Source organism: Alexandromys fortis, unplaced genomic scaffold (genome assembly GCF_014885135.2).
Source record: "Alexandromys fortis isolate MF-2015 unplaced genomic scaffold, M_Fortis_MF-2015_v1.1 scaffold_27, whole genome shotgun sequence".
Classification (NCBI taxonomy): Eukaryota; Metazoa; Chordata; class Mammalia; order Rodentia; family Cricetidae; genus Alexandromys; species Alexandromys fortis.
In genome coordinates, this window is record NW_026067952.1 from 2,326,564 (window position 1) to 2,349,542 (window position 22,979).

A 22,979-nucleotide genomic window follows, 5' to 3' on the forward strand; every position below is an offset into this window, starting at 1 on the left:
TATATATACTAATTCTCACATGATGTGGATGGGGGAAGTTCTCAAGGCCTCAGCCCTGAACAAATAATTGTCATCGACCAAGGAAGGCTGAAGGAGAGAGAAGTCTTTCCCAGGGAAGAGCGCACCAACTGGCTGTGCAATACCCAATGGCCAGCCCTGAAAACATACACACAAGGGACATTATACAGCTTGAGCAGGTTGCATTTATATGTTTAGGAACACATACACTTAACAAATTAATGAAAAAAAAAGAGGCCATAAATTAGAAACAGCAAGGAGGAGTATACGGAAGGGTTTGGAGAGAGGAAAGGGAAGAGGGAAGTGATAAAAATACATTAAAATCTCAAAAATAAAAGAAAAACTTTTAAAAGAAAAATAATGACAGGTTCTCGGTGAAAGGAGAGGGTAAGGGCCACAGAGGCCCCGCTGGTTTGTCATAGAGACCCTGTCATCAGTCTCAGTCTGTCACACAGACACACCTGTAACACAAAGGTTTGGGGATTGGGGGTTTTGCTCTTGTTGTTTTAATTGTGTAAGAACGTTTGCTTGTAAATATAAGCATCCTGTGCATGCAGTACCTATGGAGGACAGAAGAGGGCAGCAGACCCCCCACCCCACCCCAGAGGAGATGGAGAAACAGGCATTTGTGAGCCTCCTGGGTGTTGGGAACTGAACCCAGGTCCTCTGGAAAAGGATTAAAAGCCTTGTGATAGTGCATAGCACCTAAATCTGGGTGAGGTTTTATATCTACTATCCTCACCCCTCATCCCTTTCTGAACACTGTTCAGACCTCTAATACCCATGTGATTTCATTCTTAACTTCCCAAAGTCTGGGGATAGCTCACACTCTAAGGAAAGCAAAAACATGAAAGCAACCACCCTAAGTCATCCTTATCACAGCCTCCACCCCCAACCTGCAGGTTATCCATGCTATCAATGGGGAAACTGAGGCAAAGCTAGGCTTTGAACCCAGGTCGTGTCTGTCAACAACGTAAGAACTCCCTATCTAGAGAACATGGTTGAGATTACATTAGTTCAGATCAGATTTGGGTCATTCCAAGGTGGCACCTCAGAAGGTAAGGGCTGTGGCACTAGCTAGCCAGTGAGCCCCAGGGACTCACCAGGAGTCTTTGGCATTAGGAGAAAATCTTTTGTTTTTCTTTTTTAGCTCCTTAAGGTTTGCTAACTGAGCAAGAACCTTGTATTTTTTTTTCCTTCCTGTGACTTCCCTTTCATTTAAATGGGAAAACATGCATTTCAAAGACATTCAATAGCTGTGTTGAAGTCTCAGCTTCAATCACAATGTCCCCATTGTGGCTGGGGGACTCCCTGGCCTTTAAGCTTGGGTTATAAAAATTTGGTTTGAGCCCAAAGTCTGGCTTTAATAGAATATTTTAATTTTGTTTAATGAATATTATTTTAAGTCTATTTGGCAGTTTAAAAATGTGTTCTTTTATTTTCAAATTAAGCTTTATCCATGATCCATGCTTACTTGGGGATGGGGCTACAGTGAGCAGCGGGGGCAATAATAATACAAGCTACCATTTATTGAGTGCTTACTATGTGCCAAATGCCCCGTGAATGCATGCCACCTCATTCCACGTGCGCGGTCTTTCCAGGAACAGCAGCTGCCCCCGGAGGTGGCAGTATGAGGGCACCTAGGGCACCGTGAGTGGCCAAGATTCACACCAGCTCTGTCTGAGTCTGGGGCGCTCAGCCATAGCCCACGCTTTCTCCACATGGACCTGCAGTTTCCAGGCACCTCATTGGCCTGGTATGCAATTGTCTGTCATCTTAACAGCTGGTTGTTAAACGCAGACAAGCGGGACCACAAAGCCAAAACTCTCACAGGTGGCGTCTTTAAAATTTCACCGCAGCCAACGGCAAAATCCTTATTATCATTACCATGCCCGGTTTCACAAACTGAGAAACTGAGGCACAAAGAGCTACACCATTCGCCTCAGGCCACTTGGAAAGCGTGATCGTAGCAGGACTTGTCTTGGTCATCACTCATGCGCTGCCCACTGCTGCCACAAACACTTTCTTATTATTCTCCACAGAAAGGCGCGCTATAATCCTTGCTGTGCAGATGGGGACACTGAGGCACAGAGACGTACAGACAGATGGACAAATGCCAAGTGACAGCTTCAACCCTAGCAGCCCAGGGTTCCCAGCAAGGCTTCCAGTTGGGAAAAGCTGATTCTTTCTACCCTGCACCATTTTCCAAGGAAGCAGAGAGCAACTGTCAGGGTACCAGAATGTCCCGTGATGTGCAATGCATCTTGGGACACAGAAGTTGGTGCTGAGCTGGGCTTCTTGGGGGTTCAAAGTTGCTTGAACCCTCATCCTGCCGTGGGAGCTATAGAAAGCTCTGGAAAGGGCTGGAAGTCACGGCAACACCCTCTGTCTACTCAAGGATCAACAGGGCTAAGGCTAAGGCAGGGAGACAGTTGAAGGACACTGGAGTTTCGTTCTTGTGGGTCTCTCTGATTACAGACACAGGTGTTTCACTGAAGCATGGATAAGAATGAAGGCACCGGGAAACACAGCATGTCTTTGGAATGGCTTATCAAAAGTTCAACACACACTCTTTCTTGTCAATGAAATTTATCTTGTCATACTGCGAGGGGTCAGGGGTCAGGGGTCAATGTATTTTGCTCTAAAGGGCCACAGCCAGTGTTTCAGGCTCCGTGGGCTGCACAGTCCCTATAGTAACACTGATGTTATTATACTGGGACTGAGACGGCCTGCAGGGTTGGGGACGGCCAGCTGTAGAGTTGCAGACCAGTCAGGTTGCGGGTTCCAACAGCCCGTAGCTAAAAACATGCCTAGGCTTCCACAAGGGCAGATTCGAGGCAGGCATCCTCCTCTTCCTCCTATTCTGACCCTCTGTGAATACCCATAAGGCAATACAAACAGGACTGACGTTAAAGTCTGCATCCCAAGGGCCGACGTGGAAGCTGCCTATTCTAGGGGCTTGGGATAGAACTGGATGTAATCCTGGCTCTGACACAGGCTATAGGATCCTGACCACGTGACTTTACCCCCCCCCACGGCCCCAACATTTCATTTCCACATCTGTAAAATGGAGATAATAACAGCCTCTCCATCCAGAGACAAAGCGAAGTATTTCCTAAGTGTAGCGGCTGGCACACAGCACATTCTCAATAAACAGGGGCATTGCTTGTTGCCAACAACCCTTGCATGGGCAGCATTTTTTTTTTCAAAAACAAAGACACCAAAAATTAATTCACTGAAACAAAAATATAAAAAGGTGGACAAACTTTCCAAAACAAGTTCTTAAAAGTTACCCCGAGAGTCCCAGAGGCCAGAAAACACCCCACCCTGGATCAAACCACTAGACACCCTCCCTGAGTCTGCATCGACATCCCTGTACCAGTCTGTCTTTCTTGCGGTGCCTGAGCAACGTGGAGACATTCCACGCGTTTCAGACATCTGTGAGATGAAGACATCACTCCCCACACCCCCGTCATCCCTCCCCTTTCCCTCTATACCCCAGCCATTAGCTTCTGGGGGGTGGGGTTCGGTCTCTTCAGCAAGAGGAGGGCACACAGAGCTCAGGATCCTCACAGACCGGAGGTGCATAATCTCCCAGGCTTCACTCTTTGTCACGGCTGAATGGGGCCAAAACTCTGCTGACAACACAGCACAAGCCACCACTTGCAGAGCCGTCTGTTCTAGCTGAGCTGTCCTTCTCAGCCCCCCTCGCTTCCCCAGTGGCAGAGAAGGCCAGAAGTATACGATCCCCGCCTCCCTCCTTCCCAACTAAGCAGGGAACGCAGGCCTTTGCTGGAGAGAGATGTGGTGCTAGAACATTCCAAAACAAAAGTGGCCATTTGTGCAAATAATACACACCCACAAAGGCAAACAACCTCTATAGGCTGACACCTTTTCTTTCTCTCAGAAGAGGGTTAACTCCATTGTGGAATGCCCACCAGCAACTGGGTTGGTACTAAGATCAGGGACGTGCAGACACACTGTGTGTGTGCTTCAGGGAGCCGGTGGTTAACGAGAGCGAAAGGCTTGGCTTCACGCTATGCACCCACATTTAAAAAAAAAATCACACAGGGCAGGGAACCCTGAGTGCTCTTTGGGCTGATGAGGGAGGGGGACTTGATTGGGGGAGGGGGAGGGAAATGGGAGGCGGCGGTGGGGAAGAGACAGAAATCTTTAATAAATAAATAAATAAAAAGAAAAAAATCACAGAAACAAAGAAAGTAAAGAAATGAAACAAAAACCAAAGGACCGTGAAAAACTATTCATCTTTCAACCACAAAGTGATCGTGAGATGGGGAATAAGAGGCAAAGAAATTGACCAGGAGACCACAGGGCGTTCTTAACCTCTGACTCCCACAGACCTGAACATCAGGAGAAGGCATCAGTAGTGACAGATGGACCCTGAACCCAGGTTTTCTCTAGGAAGGTGAAAGAGAAAGTTCTGGAGAAACCCGCCATTCCAGCCTCTGTCTCCGTTTACCACAAGATGTCTTTGCGAGCCCTCGGAGGACCAGATCAAGTTAGGAGCAGAACGCCCCCTCTTCTGTGTCCAATTCAACCAAACACGTCTAACAGGCAGGAATTCGGACTTGGCCCAGGGAACGAGTGCTGGTGGTTTTGTCCTGTTTTGGTGACCTTCAGTGCGTTTATTTATGTACTTCAAGCCCATGATCTAATACATGTTGGTTTGGCTTCCCTTCTCATAATAGCAGCCTGTAAAAAGCTATTGAGAATTCCCCGTGTTTTCTCATTTTGGGTCAAGAAAATAAAATCGATATCTAAGTAACCTTTTTAAAAATTTAAAGGCCTGTACCACTCCAAAATGAAAAGCGTTTGCACCTGAACGAATAAGTCTGTCTCTCAGAGCCTCTTCAAAGTGCAAGATTGGTGACCGCCTATGTGAGAATTAGCTAAGAAGGGACTTCGCCGACCTAAGCCAAACAATGCCATTTAAAACTCACGTTAAAGCAATTACCATGCAGAACCTGCCTGTGTTTTTCCCATTTCTTAAACAGAAGTGTGTATGTTTTCACATAGTTTCCTGCTGTGCTTTTTTTTTTCTTGGCACACTCACGTCGTACCACGAAACCCAAAGTATTCACGTTGCAGGAACAATAATGGCCGAAACAGACCCACTTGCTTCTGCCGTGACTTTTCTTTACCAAATTAAAATGCCCACTGGTTAATACATGGCAAATTTCAGTTCTGAAAAGCAATGCTTAGGAGATAAAGAGAAAAGAGACCGAGCCCCGCCTTCAGAGGACGCAAGGAAAAGTGTGTCGCCACACATGCGGGAGTAGGCGTTGGACCGTCCGGTTCCTCATTCTTTGGGGGGGAGGGGAGGGGCATGTCGAGTTTTATCATTTTTCCTTCAATTATAAAATCCCCAAGAGCTGACTGCTTCCCGAGTGAGTGAACGTAAGCAGATATGTTCATTTCAGTTATGTCTGTGAACACACAGACTTGAAAAGTTAATTTTCCTAGATATTCAGACAGAAGGGGAAATTTGGAAGCCGACGACACACTTTATGATGCAGGCACGATACTAATACAGACGGCAAATGACAAAATAGTTCTTAACCTCTGTTAAATTCTTCACACGTTTTAAAAGATGTTTAAATTGGCGTTATTTTGCACTGGCATTTCTGTCTTAAATTTCTGCATAGATTCGAGACTACGAATTCACATATCAAAACACCAGGAGCTGGAAAATCTCCGCTGGAAGACCTGTAATTGCCAGAAGAGAGGGGCTGCGAGGCTGAGGCCCCTGCTTTCAGCAGGACGGTCGGTGTGCTGCAACCCTGCGTTCCATCCTCGGCTTTCTTTCCAAGGATGCACCTCTCAGGCCCTATGAACAACAAGCCTGTGTCCCCACGTTCAGGCCACTGGTGGCATCCCTCGACAGCCTAAGTGGCCAAGACGAACCGCTTCTGTCACCCGACTCTCGAGACCACCTGTTCCAAATTACTTTGTCCTCCAAATGTTTATAATTGAACCCCAGGCCAGCTCCCACTCACAGTAATCCAATGCAGCTCCTTCTGGTAAAGCGGACCTGAGCTGTGCCTACCGTAAGGCTTAGGGCCTTCCCTCTGCCGGTAAGTTTATTGACTTGTTTTAGGAACAGAACTGCTCAGTGTTAATATAAAAGGGACAAATCAAATTAACCCTCGTAAATAAACAGCCATTTTCCTTGACAGAACCAGACCCAAACTGCTAAATATGACTCCCAAGGTTTCTATTCCTGCCTTCTAAATACGGAATATGACTTCTCTTCTATTTAAAATAACAGAGATAATTTGTTCTGTGCATGTTCAGAGTCATCCAAACTGCTTGTCACCCTCCAAAGGGAGGGAGAGCAGGGTTTTCGAAGGACGTGGGTGAGGCACCCACCCACTGGGAATTGAAGACTTGGGTTTCATCTGCACTTCATCTGCGGCCTACGTGAGTCATCTGCTTTGTGACTCAGTTTCCCCTTTAACAAGGCTGGGCTATTAATAATAACACCCTAAGGTCTGGCGTAAAGAACTAGTCTAAGGACTAATGAGATGAGTTGATGAATGTCCTCTGCGTTCAAGTGCTGGATGTGTGGTAGCAGCTGTATTTGTTTTTCTTGTTTTTTGTTTTGTTTCGTTTTTTTTTTCGTTTTTTAACAATGTGTGTTTCCATAAGTGAATCTTAAGTGTAGTCTATAAGTGGAGAAAAACAGCATCAGTGATCACTGCCATGAAAGTCAGTGAGAAGCAAACGGAGAACACGCATGTAAAACTGTGTAGCTCCCGTCAGCTCTAGGTGTGCCAGGCAGGTACTTTCCTACCCCGAATTACAAGTATTAGTCCCCAGTGGAAGGTATCCCCTCCCTGGATTAGAAGGCAAACACCACTAGACCAGTTAAGACAATCAAGTAGCAAATTCTCCACTAATGGTTTTCCTACCAGAAGTTCCTGTGTGTGTGTGTGTGTGTGTGTGTGGTGTGTTTGGGACTCTTGCACAGCCTCAGATGCTGAGAGGGAAGGGAGCTGCTTACACAAACTGTGATTCTGGAATCAGGAAGAGTGTTGGGACTGAGCAAGGAGAGAGAGAGAGAGAGAGAGAGAGAGAGAGAGTTAGTTTTCTGTCAACAGGCCATGTTTTCTCTACTCCTGGGTTAAGCCTCCGTAAAGGATTCCTTCTGGTCAAACGCCTCCAACTCCTTATTCAGAACAAATAGCAAGACAAATGTTTCCTGCCCACAGCAGAACCCAGTCTTGGTGGCCGGCAGAAAGTGTGGCGTCTGGGAGTGACTCTCAGGCAGACAATTCCTTCTCCCTTAAGGAATTTCTGTCAGGCCCCACAGTCTTCCTTTGTATCTGGTGCCCAGGTGAGAGGCAGGTAAATATCTCTGGCCATGTGACAGGAAGCAAGTTCTTTTTCCTAGTCTTTGTATGTACACACACACACACACACACACACACACACACACACACACACACCTCAAGTCTGTGGATATTTTCTGGGAGTTAGGCTTTGCCCTGGGCCCTAAGCATCCTTCACGGGCAGGAGGCCTGCCCAGCAAGGACCAGTCCCGGCTCCAGTTCCAGCTCCCATCTATCCTCTTAGCTGCAGGGGCTTCAGCAGCTGGCTCAACTGAGCAAGACCTTCCCCTCCCTTCTTTTTCTGACAGCCATCGGCTGTCTCTACAGCCAGAAACACATCTGCTGTGATCGCCCGGAACCCCACTCCCTACTCCCGCTCAGCGATAGCCTAGGCTTTTACTACATGAGAAGTTTATTGCTGGCTTAATGAGTTTCGAAAGGGCCACCGCAGCTGAGGACAGTCAGCACACATTGTGTGGGGGGTGGAGGGTGGGGCGCAGGGGGTCAGAGAAAGAGTTCTCGCCCTGAGCTTGGCTTGAGCTGGTGACAGTTGGATGGCCGTTAAGTTCTGGTCTCCTGTGCCCTGCACAAGTTATCTTTGGGAACGTGCTGAAAAATAAGGAAATGTTTCTTCTTTGTCAGGGATGGAGTCATCTTGTCTTGGGGGAACCAGAAGACATCTTAAGTGGACATGCCTGGACCGTGTATACAGTTTTGAAAACTGTTAGCGTCTCCACAACGTATTCAGCCCAATCCCGAAAGTGCCCAGCCACATCACAGCCCCGTTTTACGGCCGGCTTTTCTGCTCTCCCCACGGCAGCTAGCGTTTTATCAGCTTATCCATCCGGAACAAGACTCGACTTAAGGCAGCAGGGCGTTTTGAAAGCAGTGTGCTATGGGTGGTTCCCCGTTCCAAACGGTAATCCTGTAACAGGTCCACAAATCACATCTCTTTACGGGGTGTCTAACCCAACACAAAAGTTGTGGAAAGATGCTGGAACTTAGGACAATATATATCTTTTCATTTTTACTTCACATTGTTTACCTATCTGATACTACAAAAAAACAACTTATGTGTTTGTGCCTTATTTTTATACACGCAGGCGCAGCGCTATGCAAGCTCTTTAAGACCCGGGGAGAAATAACCAATTATTTTAAGATAAAACAGTTTTTCAAGTTGAGAACTAAGATACAAAGGGGCTTTGGGATCTAAAAACGACTTCACACACACACACACACACACACACACACACACACACCTCAGTTTCTCTCAGATCCAAATTGGTTTATCTACAGCTGCAAAATCCCAAGTTTCAAACACACACTCAATATTATGCTTCATCACAAACAAGATTCAAAACATTATCATTTCTTACGTAAATATCTCGTTAATTTCCCCCAGTCTAAAGATGTCTAAAGACAAGGAAATACTAGGCTTGAGGGGGCCTATGCTGGAGGGAAATAGCATTTCTTGAGTAAAACTGCAGAGTGACTCCTTGAGAAGGATTATTTTGAAAAGTCTGTGCGTGTTAGGGTCTAACTCACCGCCGAGGGTTGATGTGTTTGTTAACCTATACTCTGGTAATAGGAATTTCACCAGAGCATCAAGAGCCTATGGAATTAATAGACTCGGCTCCAAACCATTGTCCCCAGTTATAATCTCCTTGGAGCGGGTAACTTGTATACTCGTGTTAATTATTGTTTTTTAAAGTTATTAAAGGTTGTGTGGTGGAGGGAAGAGAGAGAAAGGACAGCCGGTAGTAGATCCGCCCGCCTTGCTTTCCGTAGGCAATGAGTGAGGGCTGTCAAGTGTGAGCCCGGGATAGGCTTTGGGACACTATGAACCTTGCAAGAAAGGCTCGGGTTTAACTGCTGAGCCAAGCGCGTTGAAGCTTTAGCGGTGGGATACTTCTCCCAGTCACGCTTCCCTAATACTCCTTGAGCTTGAGAGCTATTTGAAAAGCATTGAAGCAGCTAGGGCCAGTCCACAGCTGCCTGGCTAAAATAACTCCAGACTGCGCGCTCTCCCCTTACTACGAAATCCAGTCTAAGTGTTCTGATGGAAAGTTGTGTTAAGTTTCAGCTCCAACTTCAGCGTCCTGAGCTGGACCACTGCAGGATCATGAAGACTTTTCAAAAGAAAATCGGCAATCGGCGTGGAGGAGGCTGGGCCACCGGCCCCCAGTTCGAGCGGTTTGCCTCGCTCCTCAGCCATCCCATCACCCCGGCCCTCGGGCATCAGCTTGTCCCTGGGTTCTTTTTGGGTGAGATCCGAGATTCACGACGAGCCTTCTCCGAGGCCAGGCATCTAACCAAACGCAGAGACACGGCCGCGTCCTGCACTTGTCCCGCGCGCGGGAGTTGCCAACTTCAGTCACTGCGCCCCGCACCCCACTCACCTGGAACATGAGGGGAAACTGAGGCCCAGAGACTCAGAAAGATTCCGAAAGGGAATCTGCCTGCGGCGGCCGGGTCTCGACTCCACTCTTGTCGGCGGGGTCCCCGGGAACAGCGCTCCCGCCCTTCGTCCCCGAGCGAGCGCGGTACTCACCCGCGCAATGCAGAGGCGTCCCGAGCGGGCCAGGCCGGGTGACGGCACGCGGAGCGAGTGTCGCGGAGCTGCAGCGGCCGCGTGTGCGGGGGACCGGCCCCTGTCCCGGCCGCGGGTCTCCTGCGCCCCCGCCGGGCCGCGCCGTGCGTGGGGGCCGCGAGGCGCGGCGCTGGCTCCGGGCGGGGACTCGGCCCTGCAGTGCGCACTGCTCTCGCTGCCGCCGCTGCGCTCCCGGAGGAGGGACGCGCCGGCCTCCTCCCCGCGGCGACGCCCACGCCGCCTCCGGGCCCCGCAGAGTCCTCACCGCGGCCAGGCGCGGCCCCAGAGAGGCAGCAACGCAGAAAGGGACCGCGTGCGTGCATTCATCCATCCATCATCCACCCACCCATCATCTCTCCATCCATCCAGCCCACTGCCCGTGCCGGGTCAGCCACTCCACTAGAACAAGACCAACTCGTTTTCTGTGGTCTTAGAACTTTTCATTCACACCGAGAGAGGGATCATGAACAAAGAATCCAGGAAAAAGAAGGCAGTTGGAGAAAGTTGTAAATACTGAGGAGGGGAAAAGAGGGGGGCTGTAGGGGGTAGGGCACCAGAGCAATCCTGGCAGACGTCTCTGAGGAGGTGTCACCTCAATTTCAGAAAAGTGTGTGTGTGTTAGGGCAGAGGTCAACCTTAATATCTTCGTCAATTGCTCTCTACCTGTTTTTTTTTTCTTTTTTTTACTTATTTTAATCCCCAAGTCAGGGTCTCTTTTCGTCAATTCAGCCAGAGTGGCTGACCAGAAAGCCCCCGGGATACTCCTACCTCTGCCTCCCAGGCACTGCGTTATAGGCACCCACTGCCATGCCTACTTTTTTATATAGGTAACGGGGATTCGAACTCAGAACCTCATGCGTGTATGGCACTTTAATGACTGAGCCACCTCCCTGTCCAGCACGTCTCTAAGGAGCTCAGCTGGCTTCAGATGACTACTCTCACTGTCTACTCAGGTGCTAGGGCTGTAGGTGTCTCCACCAAGCTAGGCTTTGGGCCCTTTGTCAGAGGCCCTGACGGGACACTGGAAATGGGCTCCAACTGGACTCCAGTGGTGGAGGGTCTGTTCCGTTTACAAACATCAGCTTCTTTGGGCTTCTAGCCGTGGTTAGTCAAGAGCCACTGACTCTCATGACTCCAACTTGTTCCAAAGGCCACTGCATTCCTGAGCAGAATTCCAGAGGCTCAGATGCCCCCTTCTGGCCTCTGTAGGCACTGCACTCACAGGCACACCTTGCCGCCCACCTACCCATGCATACAGATAGATAAAAATAAAATTAGGGGCTAGAGCGACAGCTCAGCAGTTAAGAGTCCCTGTTGCTCTTGTAGAGGACCCGGTTCAGTTTCCAGCACTCACATGTTGGTTAACAACTGTCCTAACTCCAGTTCCAGGAGATTCGACGCTGGTTTCTGAACTCCATCAGGCATGGGTACACAGACCTTCATAGCGGGCAGAACAATCACATGCAAAAGTAAAAATAAAATTAAATCAGGACCAGTTGTGAATCCTTTCCTTAACTTAAAGGAATATTCACCTGTGTGTACGTATGGTAATTTTATACTCTTGTTATATAGGGGCCCCCAACTGTAGATGGGTCAGGCCCTGACACCCTTGGCCACATCTCCAGTTCTGTCTTTCTCCTTTTCTTCACAGACACCACACCAGAGCAAGTGTCTCCAGCTGGCATGGACGTCCCCACTCAGTGAGGAGGGACCAGGCATCTTCAGGCATCACAGTGATGAGCAGAAGGGAAATCTGCCCTGGGTCTTGATTTTCTCATCTAAGAGCTCAGACCCGAGGCTTGCTTTCCGTTGTCACCATGAGAACGCTGGGCGCTCGCCCTGCTAACACACTTCCCTCCAAGGCTGCTCTGCCGCCAACCACGCTCTGTGGATCACCTACCACTCTGGGCATTTTGCTCCTCTCGGCGTCATCTTAGAAAGCATCAAACTGCTCTCACTTGAGACATTCAAGGTCCCTTAACAGGGGACAAGCCTTGGCCCCTGAACCTCATTTTTTCTTCTAAACAAAACAAAAGCCTAGAATGAAGGGCTAGGGTGGTGGCTGGGTTAGTAAAGTTCTTGCCCTGTACGCATCAGGGCTTGAGTGTGGATCCTCAGTATCCACACAAAGAGCTGGGCACCAGGGCGGCTCACGCCTGTAATCCCAGAGCTGGGGAGGCAGAGACAGGAAGACCCCTGGGGCTCATTGTTCAGTCAGCCTAGCCTAACCAATGAGCTCCAGGTTCAGTGGGCGATCCTGCTCTCAAAACATAAGGTAGAGCGTGGGTGAACGTGTCCCTTGACATTGAACTCTGGCACATGCACGTGCACACACACACACACACACACACACACACACACACACTCACCACAGCCGGATGAGGATAGACTGGACTAGGACATGTCACATGAAATGGCACAGTGTGGGTACAGGTCCCAGATTGAAGGGGCTCGGGGGGAGGAACTTCTGTACTGAACATGGACATGCATTTTGACGTGTGGTGCTGAGGACTGAACCCGTGGTGATGTCACAGCAGCAAATGTATTTCCCCAGCCTCATCTCAGACCCTTTTTTTTGTCATTATTCCCATATCCTAGGAAATATGGCACTATTTTCATCACCTGTGATCACATTAGGTGCCCAAATAATCTAGAGTTCACAGTATATTAGGGGGATTACAAAGACCATGCAAATGTTACACCATTTTACCAATCACTTGCCTATGCTGAAGTGCTACAATACATACACACAGACATATTCTACATACATACATACATACATACACACAAATGCACACCTATACCATCTGCACGATATGCTACATACATACATAAACTATATATACACATATATACTATATACACACATTCATATACATGCATACATATACCACATAGACACATTGTATATAGACACACAATATAAACATACATACTTTATATACATATGCATAGATACACGCACATATATACCATACATATGCATAAACTGTTTTTACACATGCACATTATATACATAGACACACTATATAAACATATATATACATGCACACATACACAATGCACACATATACTACATATATATACATATACACTATGTGCCTGTATACATATTGCACACACATGCTATATATACACGTATACTATATACACACACATACACATATGCTGTATATACAATATACCAATCACATACATATATTATATACTATAACACATAAACATGTGCATGCACATGTTATATATACGCATATACTATATGCACATATACATACACACATGCTGTATATACACATATACCATGCACATACATATAGTATATAAGTGTACTATATACACACATGCTATGTACACACATATTATATATATATATACATATAAACAAAACGCACACACATGAGGACCAAGGTATGAAATGTTTCTTTCTCTGTAGACTCTGTGAGGAAGTCCTGGACATTTCATAACTCAATGAGAGTTAACACGTCCCCTTCAGACTCTGTCACCAGAACTGCCCATTATCTCCCCCTGCAGCCTCACCAGCGGAGGTGGGAGGCAGGTGTTTATTAGCTTCCTTTCTCCTTCTCCCAGGGCAGCAGTTCTCTGCACTGGTGCCCATTAGTGTCTCCAGGGGAATTTTTAAATCTCCACCCACACCAATTAACACAGCCTCTCTGGGGAGAGGGCTGGGGACTGGCGCTTTCCAAAGCTCCCTGGGCCAATCAGCAGAGAGGGAATCCTAGTCTCTGAGAAGCTCCCACTGGAAGCCATCCCTCCAGCCATGGCCTCAGTTTTTAATCTGACAGGGCTAGGGCTAGGCCATAGGGCAGTTTCTTCAGGATGCCGGCCCTTCCACATCTGCCTTGGAGGAACGTGTGTCCCCTCGTCTTCCCAGTCAGTGTACATGGGAGAGCAGAGGGACTTTGAAAACTATGAATCCCACATTACATCCTACACACATACACATCCTACACACGTGCGCACTCAATATCCCACAGTGTACAAATCCTACACACGTGCGCACTCAATATCCCACACCGTACACATCCTACACACGTGCGCACTCAATATTCCACACCGTACACAGCCTACACACATGTGTGCACCCCATGTCCTAAACTATACACATCCTACACACATACACATCCTACACACGTGCGCACTCAATATTCCACACCACACACATCCTACATACACGTATGCACCCCCATGTCCTAAACTATACACATCCTACACACAAACGCAACACACATGTGTACCCTTTGTATCCCATAAATACACATCCTACAACACACACGTGTACTTTCAATGCAGAATCGTTCCTTATTTCCACACACATTCCTTTCCCACCCACAAGACGTCGGCTGTGAAGAAAGTCCTCCAGTTTCTAACGTCCTCGCAGACCTCAGTGCTTTTCCAAAAGGATTTGACGCAGGAAAGGGATGGCGACAATAAACGGAACAAGGTTCCAGGGAAAGGCTGGGAAGGAAAGCGTCAAGGAGGAGGCTGGCCTACAGGCTGAGAACTGGGTCTGGGCACTTGTCGGCAGTGAACTGAGAACTAGATGTGAGCTTCCTGGCTGCCAACGCAAACAGGAAGATGTGATCAGTTACATCTGCATTTCTTCAGTCTAAAAGCTACTGTGCAAAGATGCCCGGCATGAGAAAAGGAGCTGAGGTCCCCGCTCCTGCGTCACCTCCTTCCTCTGTGGAAATTGTGAGGACTTGAAGGGGCTCCCGCGCTTCCAAAATTGAAAACTAGTCATTTCAAAACGTTTCACGGCGTGAAAGCCAGCCGCAAACCGAGCTGCTTTGGCACAGCAGACACATTTGACGGCTACCGATAAAGGGAGATGACCCAGGGTCCTCACAGATGCGGGAACAGGCTGCAGCATGAGGTGAGGGGGCTTGTTACAGACACCTGGGACACAAAAAACGTCCCATACCAGGAAAAAAGAGGCATAGGTGATGCCCCATGGGAAAGTGACCGATATACAAGTGTGAGGACCTGAATTTGGATCCCCAGAGCCCACAGAAAGCCAGACATGGGAGCACACGTCTGTAATTCCGATGGTCCTGTGTCAGATGGGAGGCAGGAAAAGGAAAATCTCTGGACACTCGGGGTCCAGCCGGCCTGGGGGAACACAGCCACAAACCGGGAGAGCCTGTCTCAGAGCCCGTGGAGCGCAAGGCCAACAGGCAAGGCTCTCTTGCGACCTGCACATGCGCACTGTAGCTCGCACGCACAGACGGTGGGGTGGAGCGGGGCTCAGATTTTCGTTAGCTCAAGAAGCCATACTTCCTTTAGACAGCCCTCCTGTGAGGAGCCAACAGAGAGCTCCGCTTCTGACAAACACCCAACTGCATAAGGCACAGCTTCTTGCAATAAACACGTGAATTGACGCTGGTCGCGCCCCAAACTTGATTCAATATTCCTCTCAAAACAGCAGGAAGGACAAGCGTTTATTACTGCCAGTGAGAGAACACGGGGCCACTTTTGGACTTGAAGCTGGGTCGACGTGCGCTAACAAGTTTGTTGATAACTTCAGTCGCCATTCCCTGATCAGAAAGCTGTGAGTTTTGTTAATTAACTAATTAATTATTGTTCAGTGTTCGCATACTAGTTTGATCTTTGCCGGGGACACTTGCAAGAGTTGAATACACCTCTCCAAAACTCGGTGCTGACATCAAATGGCCTTTGTACTAAGGGAATATTAAAAGTGCGCTAATCCACAAGGTTCCTTCCTCGTGAGGGGAATTAAGGCCAAAGGCATTTGTAAATAAGTTTTCTTGCCTTCTGCTTTTTGCCCCATGAAGACAGGATAGGATGTGGCTGTGAGGCATCATCTCGGCATCAGAGAGCAGCCCCCACCAGACTTTGAGCCTCCTGGCGCCTCCATCACAAATTCCCCAGCCTCTAAGCTGTGAGGGGTAAGTTTCTCTTCTTTATAACATACCCAGTCTCTGGTATCTTGTGGTAACAGAACATGTGGACTGTGGCAGTTTTTAATGTGTTAGCTCTATTTTAGAAAATAGTTTGGGGGGTTGAGCCAACACAATATGCTTTACAATTTTTCCATTTGAAAATGATGGTAAATTGGTGAGCTATTGAAATTTGGTGACCTTAGGAGTTGGGACCTGATAGGTCTTTAAGTTATTAGGGGACACCCTCAAAGGGGCTTGTGGGCCCCCCAGATCTTCCTGTCTCTGTCTTCTTCCTGGATTATAAGGTGAGCAGTTTGCTTCACCGTACACTCCTGTTGTGATGTGATCTCCGGCGGCCTCAGATGTATACCAATTAGAACATCCAGCACCATGAGCAACAGTGAACCTGTCCTTTTTATAAGTTAATGGCTGAGCCATTGACCAAGCAGTGTTGTAATTAATATAGTTTTGTGTGATTATGTGGACCTGGGCAGCCAAGAAACAAAAGAACAGCCTTTATTTACACCCTATGAGCTTATAGGAACTGATGTGACAGTGTGACATTTTTTGAAAAGTGGTCTTCCTATTATAACTTTATTTTCCCCTCATATCCAAATCTGAAAACACAGCTGATAGCTGTTTTGAAGCCACACAACCATCTCAGGATTGTGCCATTCTTAAACAAGAATTTTACCGTGTAGTCTAGAATGACTGCTGTAACTCCAGCCAACACATCTGTCTTCTAGTCAGAAGGAAGGAAAGAAACTGTGGGCTATCTTTATCTTAAGGGAACTGCGCAGAAGTTGAATACGTCACCTCTATTAAAATACTGTTGACTGGGACTTAATAGCAGCTATGCCTAGCTGCAGCAGACTTTGAGAGGAAAGACTGTGTCTAGGTACTGAGCACTGAGTATCCCATTTCTAAGCGGGGGTGGGGGGATAGGAGGGAGGAGACTGAGCAGAGCTGATCTCAGCCTTACTAATCACTAAGTTATCAAGATAATGAGTTCCGTGCACTGTGAATTCTCTCGTAATATGCCAATATTCCTTGCAAGTTCAAATATTTTGAGGGCCACTAACCAGGAAATTAGAAAATACTTTCTCAAAACGTCACATATGGGATGGGGCTGTGGTTCAGCAGCAGCGTTTGCCTAGCAGGCACGGGGTCCTGGGATCCATCCCTAGCACCGAGAGCAAAACAAATAAAATGCAACCCACTCGTTCTATTTTCCAGATCCTTCTGGGGGATGCAGAGAGCATCTCCAGGGAGCATGCGCAAGATGTTCACTGTAGTAGCACAACCGGGAAACAAGATGTGACCAGACAAGCCAAACCCACATGTTGGAGTATGAAGCTACATGCTGGGGCAGGGGTGGGGGAGGTTATTTGTAGATTAGTGAATGGTATGAGTGTGTCAAAGACAACACAGATGCACACATAACCTCATGTACATCCAGAGAAAGGTCTGGAAGAATTATATGATAAAAAGACCTGAAAAGACTAACATATTTAAAAGGAAACTTTATTTTTTTTATTAAATTATTTTCTTACATTTATTTCATGTGTGTGCATGTGTGTGAGTGTGTGTGTGTTTATGCCCTCCAGCACACACCTATGGAGGTCAAAGAACAACTCTTGGGAATTGATTTTGGGTCTGCCTTTCTGCCACGCTGGTCCCAGGAACTGAACCGGGTCATCAGCATCAGGCTTGGAGGCAACTTTACCGACTGAGCCGTCTCACCAACCCTATTTTTGTGAAGGTCTTTTCTTTGTCTGTTTGGTTGGGCTTGTTTAGATTTGTTTTTTTCTTTCTTTAATGAGCGTTTTGACTGCATGTGTGTGTGTGCGTGCAACACCTGCGTGGACAGCAGAGAAGTTGGATCCCTGGCACTGGAGTTACAGATGGTTGTGAGCCTTCCTGAGGGTACTGAGAACCACATCCCAGATTTTGCAAGAACAATAAGTGTTCTTAACTCCAGTCTCATTAATTTTTTTCCTATTTTTTTTTTAAGGCAATGTCTAACTCTGTACCCAGGCTGGCTTGGAACTTGAAGCAATCCTACTCCACTGAGAGTTGAGAGATTACGGGTGTGAGCCACCATACACACATGCAGAATATATTTACATATTAAACGTTTACTCAAAAAGAATAACGCATGCTGAACAGGCGTATGTATGATGCTGAGCACGCTAGTGTGTGGCTGAGATTCTGAGAGGCCCCGAGTCTGTGGCGTGTCCCTGTTTAGATGACCTGACATTCTCCTGGGCTTAGGTTAAGGCAGGAATCTTTTGTAAGAACACCACAAAGTCTGCAGTGTGCTTCTCTTGGCACGTGTTTTTAATTTGTCCCCTTCAGAGTGACATTAACTCTGATCCTAATTGAAGGTGGTGTCTGCCAGGCTTCCCCATGATCAAGTTACCTCCTTGCCTTGGTAGTTAATAAGGCTTCTGTGGGTAAGGCTTTGAGGCTAGGTGGGCCTCCACCTCCCCAGCCAGTTCCAATTAACAACCTCATTGATACTTTTAGCGTGCGTGTGTGTATGTGTGCCTACTTGATTTGTGTGTGTACCGTGTGTGTGCAAGGCCTGCAGAGGCCAGGAGAGAGCATCTGATCCCCTGGAGCTGGACAGACAAGTGGCTGTGAGGGTCCTGATGCAGGTTGTGGTAATTAAACCCGGGTCCTATACAAGAGCATCAAGCGTTCTGAACCGCTGCGCTGTCTCCCCAGTCCAACCACGTGACTTCTTTTTATGTCTGGCTTGTTACCCCATGTGACCAGAGGGCATCTTCATGATGGCTTCTGTGTCTTCTTGGCACAGCCCTGTCATTCTCCTCCTTGCTCCAGCACTGGGATTGGAAGTCTTTGCTCCTTTGAAAGGAAATGGTTTTAGGAGGCAAGACCTGCACCTGAGGAAGTCTGTGGTGGCTCTGATGTTACTGTGTTCCTGTCCTCTGGATAGACGCACCTGCATACACAAGACATACACACACCTGTATTATCCATTTATCATCTACTTATCGCTCTCCGTCTGTCCATCCACACCTTTATCCATTCATCTATCTGCATGTCTTTGAATATATCTATCCATCCAATTATTCATCATTTCACCCATTAATTTATTCACACATTTATTCATTTTCTTCCATCTATCATCCAAGCATCCATCTGTCCATCTTCATTTCCATCTATCCATCCACCCATTCATCCACATATCATCAATCTATCATCTATCTGTTTACCTGGGGACTCATCCATCCTTCAGTCAGCCAGTCATCAATCCCTCCATGTGTGCCTCTTCATCCATTTGTCCATCTATCATCTATCAGTCTCTGTATCTGTATGCCCATCCACCCACATAGTCATCCATTCATAAATTCATTCATCTACCTATCCATATATCCACCCATTGTTTATCCACATATTCATCTAACCACATATCTATCTATCTATCTATCTATCTATCTATCTATCTATCTATCTATCTATCTATCTATCTATCTATCTGTCTGTCTGTCTGTCTGTCCATCCGTCCATCTATATAGCCACGTATCCATCTATGTATCCATTCATTCATCCTTCCATTCATCTACACTGAAAACTGTGAGCTTCTTCTAGTGCTGTCTGAGTAGTTTGAGAGCCTAGGCTGAAACAGGAGCTTTGGGTTCTTATTGCTCTCCTCTCTCTGGACTTGTCATAGGCTCTTCCTTTGCTATTCTAGATCATGCACGGAAAGTTCACGTGGTGGTGCAGCATCTTGGAGGTGCCCACTTGCTGTCTGTTCTCTCTTCTATCACTGTCACCTTATGATGGTGCCCCTGCCAAGCAAGGAAACAAAGCCAAGAGTCTCTTCTCCTCCAGCCCATTTGTCAACCCAATGCATCAGGTACCTGGATGTCAGGTGCACAGGAGCCCTGCTGGGTGAGCTTTGGGCAGAAGTGCAGGAGAAACGGTTGCTGCTGGTTGACAAAGGGGTCAGAGAAGCCAGACAGGCTCTGTGTAGGTCCAGAACTGGGATGGAGCCTCTTCCATCCCAGGAGGATGGGAAGGTGAGACATTGGGTCACTCCTAAGCCATGGCTCCAAGCCCTTACTCATGCTCCCACTGGACTGGGCTCATGAAATGCCAATTCAGAGACCAAATTGCTAAGGGTTACAAGCTAGCAATCCTAGCCTAAGTTCAGGGTCCCTTTGGGTGGTGAGTCCTGCAATGGCACACTGGGCATGTCCATGAAGTCCTCCTGGCTTACACCGCTTGCTCCAACACCAACGCTCCCCTCACGTATTTACAGCAGTGAAGACGTGGGCGCCTTATCCCCTTGCCAGCAGTGGAGTCACCCTCCCTGCTGCCCAGCTCCCTGTTGGTTGCATACAAGCTGCACTGTCCTGCCTGAAGTTGATGAGTGGCTGAGAGCACTCAACCCCCACAGGCTGAAGAGAGGCAAGTGCCTGTGCTGAGCTGGGCATCACCCCACCCAGAGACCCCATGCCAGCTGGAACTGCAGCACTTGAGGAAAGGTTGGGTTCCTCCCTCTTGGATACAGGACGCTGTCCCAGATCACTGCATCCTGCCCTTCCACCAAAGGCGGAAGAGGGTTGGGGCATAGGAAGAGTCAAAGAGGAACTTTTGATTTTTTTCTATTTTTATTTATGTCTTCTAGGAACACACATACCAAAGCACATATGTAGAGGTCCGAGAACAACTTGCTGAACTTAGTGCTCCTCCTGCCCCAGCATGTGGGTCCCCCATTATCAGTCCAGGTAGCAGGTGCCTTTATCAGCTGTGCCATCTTGCTGACCTGGAAAGGGAAATTTTGACAGCAGAAAGTGAATTCTACTTTTTCTCTGAAGAAGGAAGGGACTGCACAGAGCATCTTGAAGGTGAGCATCAGGTCCCTGCCAGGTGTTGATGCCATCAGCTAAGCTATGATAAGAGAATGAGAACCTGCTGGCAGACAGGCAGACTAGACTAAGACAATGGGGCAGGGATCAAGGCACAAAAAGAGATTTATGAATTAAAAGCACTTGTGAAATATGAAACAGATAAATTTAACCCTTCTGACCGCATTGTTCAAGAATTTCCCTGACAACCTATATAATCTAGAGATAGTTAACAGTGTGAAGTAAATAAACTGTAAACTAGAAAAGTCAGTAACATAAAAAGGATGCTGCCTAAAAGTCAGGACTGGCCACTGTGAAGGGTGTGTGTGTGTGTGTGTGTGTGTGTGTGTGTGTGTGTGTGTGCATGCGTGTTCAGACGCATGCATGTGTGGATATATAGGATGTAAATGGGTGAGAATATAAAAACCAGAGGACAGTGCTGGGATTACAAGTTCCCCTCACTTGGCTTCATTTTTAGAGGGGCTCTTCTTACTATGCAGCCCAGGCTGCTGTGAAACTTCTTGGTAGACTAAACTAGCCTGGAACTCACAGAGATCCTCCTGTCTGTCTCCTGAGCACTGGGATTAACAGTGTGTGTGCCACTGTGCTCAGCGTGCCTGGCATTGCTCTGCCCCCAAGGCCTGGAGGTACAGTGCAGATCCTATATTTGCAAAGTAAGCACTTTCCCAGTAGAGCCAAATCCCCAGCCCGACTGACAGGCTCTTTTGGAACCCATGACTGAAAAACAAAGAGAAGATTGCCAGCAACCAGCGAGCCTGAGATGATGAGGGGACGGCTCTGCTCATAAAGTAAGAAACATACACAAAGTTGCTCACACTCTCAAAAGGAAGGCTCAGCTAAAAAAAAATGCATATATTCGCTCTATTGAAATTCGGTACTATTTTCTGTTTCAAATTCACATATGGCCATGTAAATTAAGTATGCAAACCCTTTAGTCAAGAAATGTGCTCCAAAGCTACAGAGAAACCCTGTCTCAAAAAAAAAAAGTGTAACTTTGTCCTTCTTAGAAAAACAGTCATACAGAGGCATGAGGAAACCCACACGAGACTTTTCATCCAAACAGGCTGGCTGCTCCTAACCCCCAAACTCTCAAGTTCCAAATCCTCCAGGTCCGAGACTTCTGGATGCCAGCATGTCACCACACTGGAGAAGTCTACACTGAGGAACTTGATTTCACACACAAACTCACTTTAAATATCATCCAGGACTCCGTTCAACCTCTGTGTGGACAGATGTGTTCCATGTCTAATCTTGGGTTCCATCCTCCAGAGATCTCACTTATGTCTATGCAAATTTCCCAATTCCCACCTATTGTGTGTTCATATTTGCATGTGAGCATGTGTGGAGGTCAGAGGACAACCCCAAGTGTCGCCCTTCACCTTCGGCTTTGTTTGAGGCAGGGTCCTTGTTTGCCACCGTGTACTCAAGGCTAGTTGGCTCAATAGTTTCTGGGGGTTCTCCTGTCTCAACCTCTTAATGTACTACAGGAGCAAGTTATTGCCTCTGGCTCTTTATGTGGGTTCTGTGGTTTCTTATGTGGGTTCTGGGCATTGGAAGTCATGTCTTCATCCTCTGCTCATGGGCCTTCTCCCCAAGCTCCAAATCCAAAATCAAAACACATCTGGCCCTAAGTGTTGCAATCGGGGCGAGTCAGCCTGTGCATGACTCTTGAGGGGCACCCCACTCCCTCAGATAGTGCAGTCTTGTCTGCTGTCTTTACCAAGTTCTACTACCCAAGCCACTCCAGTGCTACCCACCCTCAGGGGGAGGAGCCATCCTGGCCAATAGAAGTAGGGAGCAGAGATCATGGGCGCTGCCTCAGTGTCTTCCCGTCACAGCATCTCTTTGTAGTTCAGGCTGACCTTGAACTCACAATCTGTCAGTCTTTGCTTCCCCATTGCTGGGATTAAAGGTGTGCACCACCACTGCCTGGTTTTAAAGACCAAATCTTAATTATTTTTCTTGATAAAACTACTTTAGGTCAGGTGTGGTGGTACAGGGCTGTAATCCTGGAGCCAGAGAAACAGAAGATCAGAAGTTCAAGGTCATTCTTGACTACCTAGTGATTTCAAGGCCAGCTTAGAATACACAGGACTGTCTTTTAAAAAAAATATTTTTGTCATGGAGTAGAGAGGAGGAAAGAGGATTTCCAGGAATGTAGATGCGATGATATTTTTGTCAATTTGATGGAATTTAT

The 22,979-nt window shown here is 47.4% G+C and overlaps 1 protein-coding gene across 2 annotated transcripts in view; it reads right to left on the minus strand.

The window, feature by feature from the left end:
• The window catches only part of Eya2 (EYA transcriptional coactivator and phosphatase 2), a 145,733-nt gene extending 135,558 nt beyond the window's left edge, over positions 1-10,175 (minus strand). Inside the window, exon 1 of one of the 2 annotated variants that reach the window (XM_050151219.1) lies at positions 9,922-10,175. The gene's annotated coding sequence lies outside the window, so the exon portion shown is untranslated. The other variant, XM_050151221.1, reaches the window with a different exon arrangement.
• Between the last annotated feature and the right edge of the window lie 12,804 nt (positions 10,176-22,979).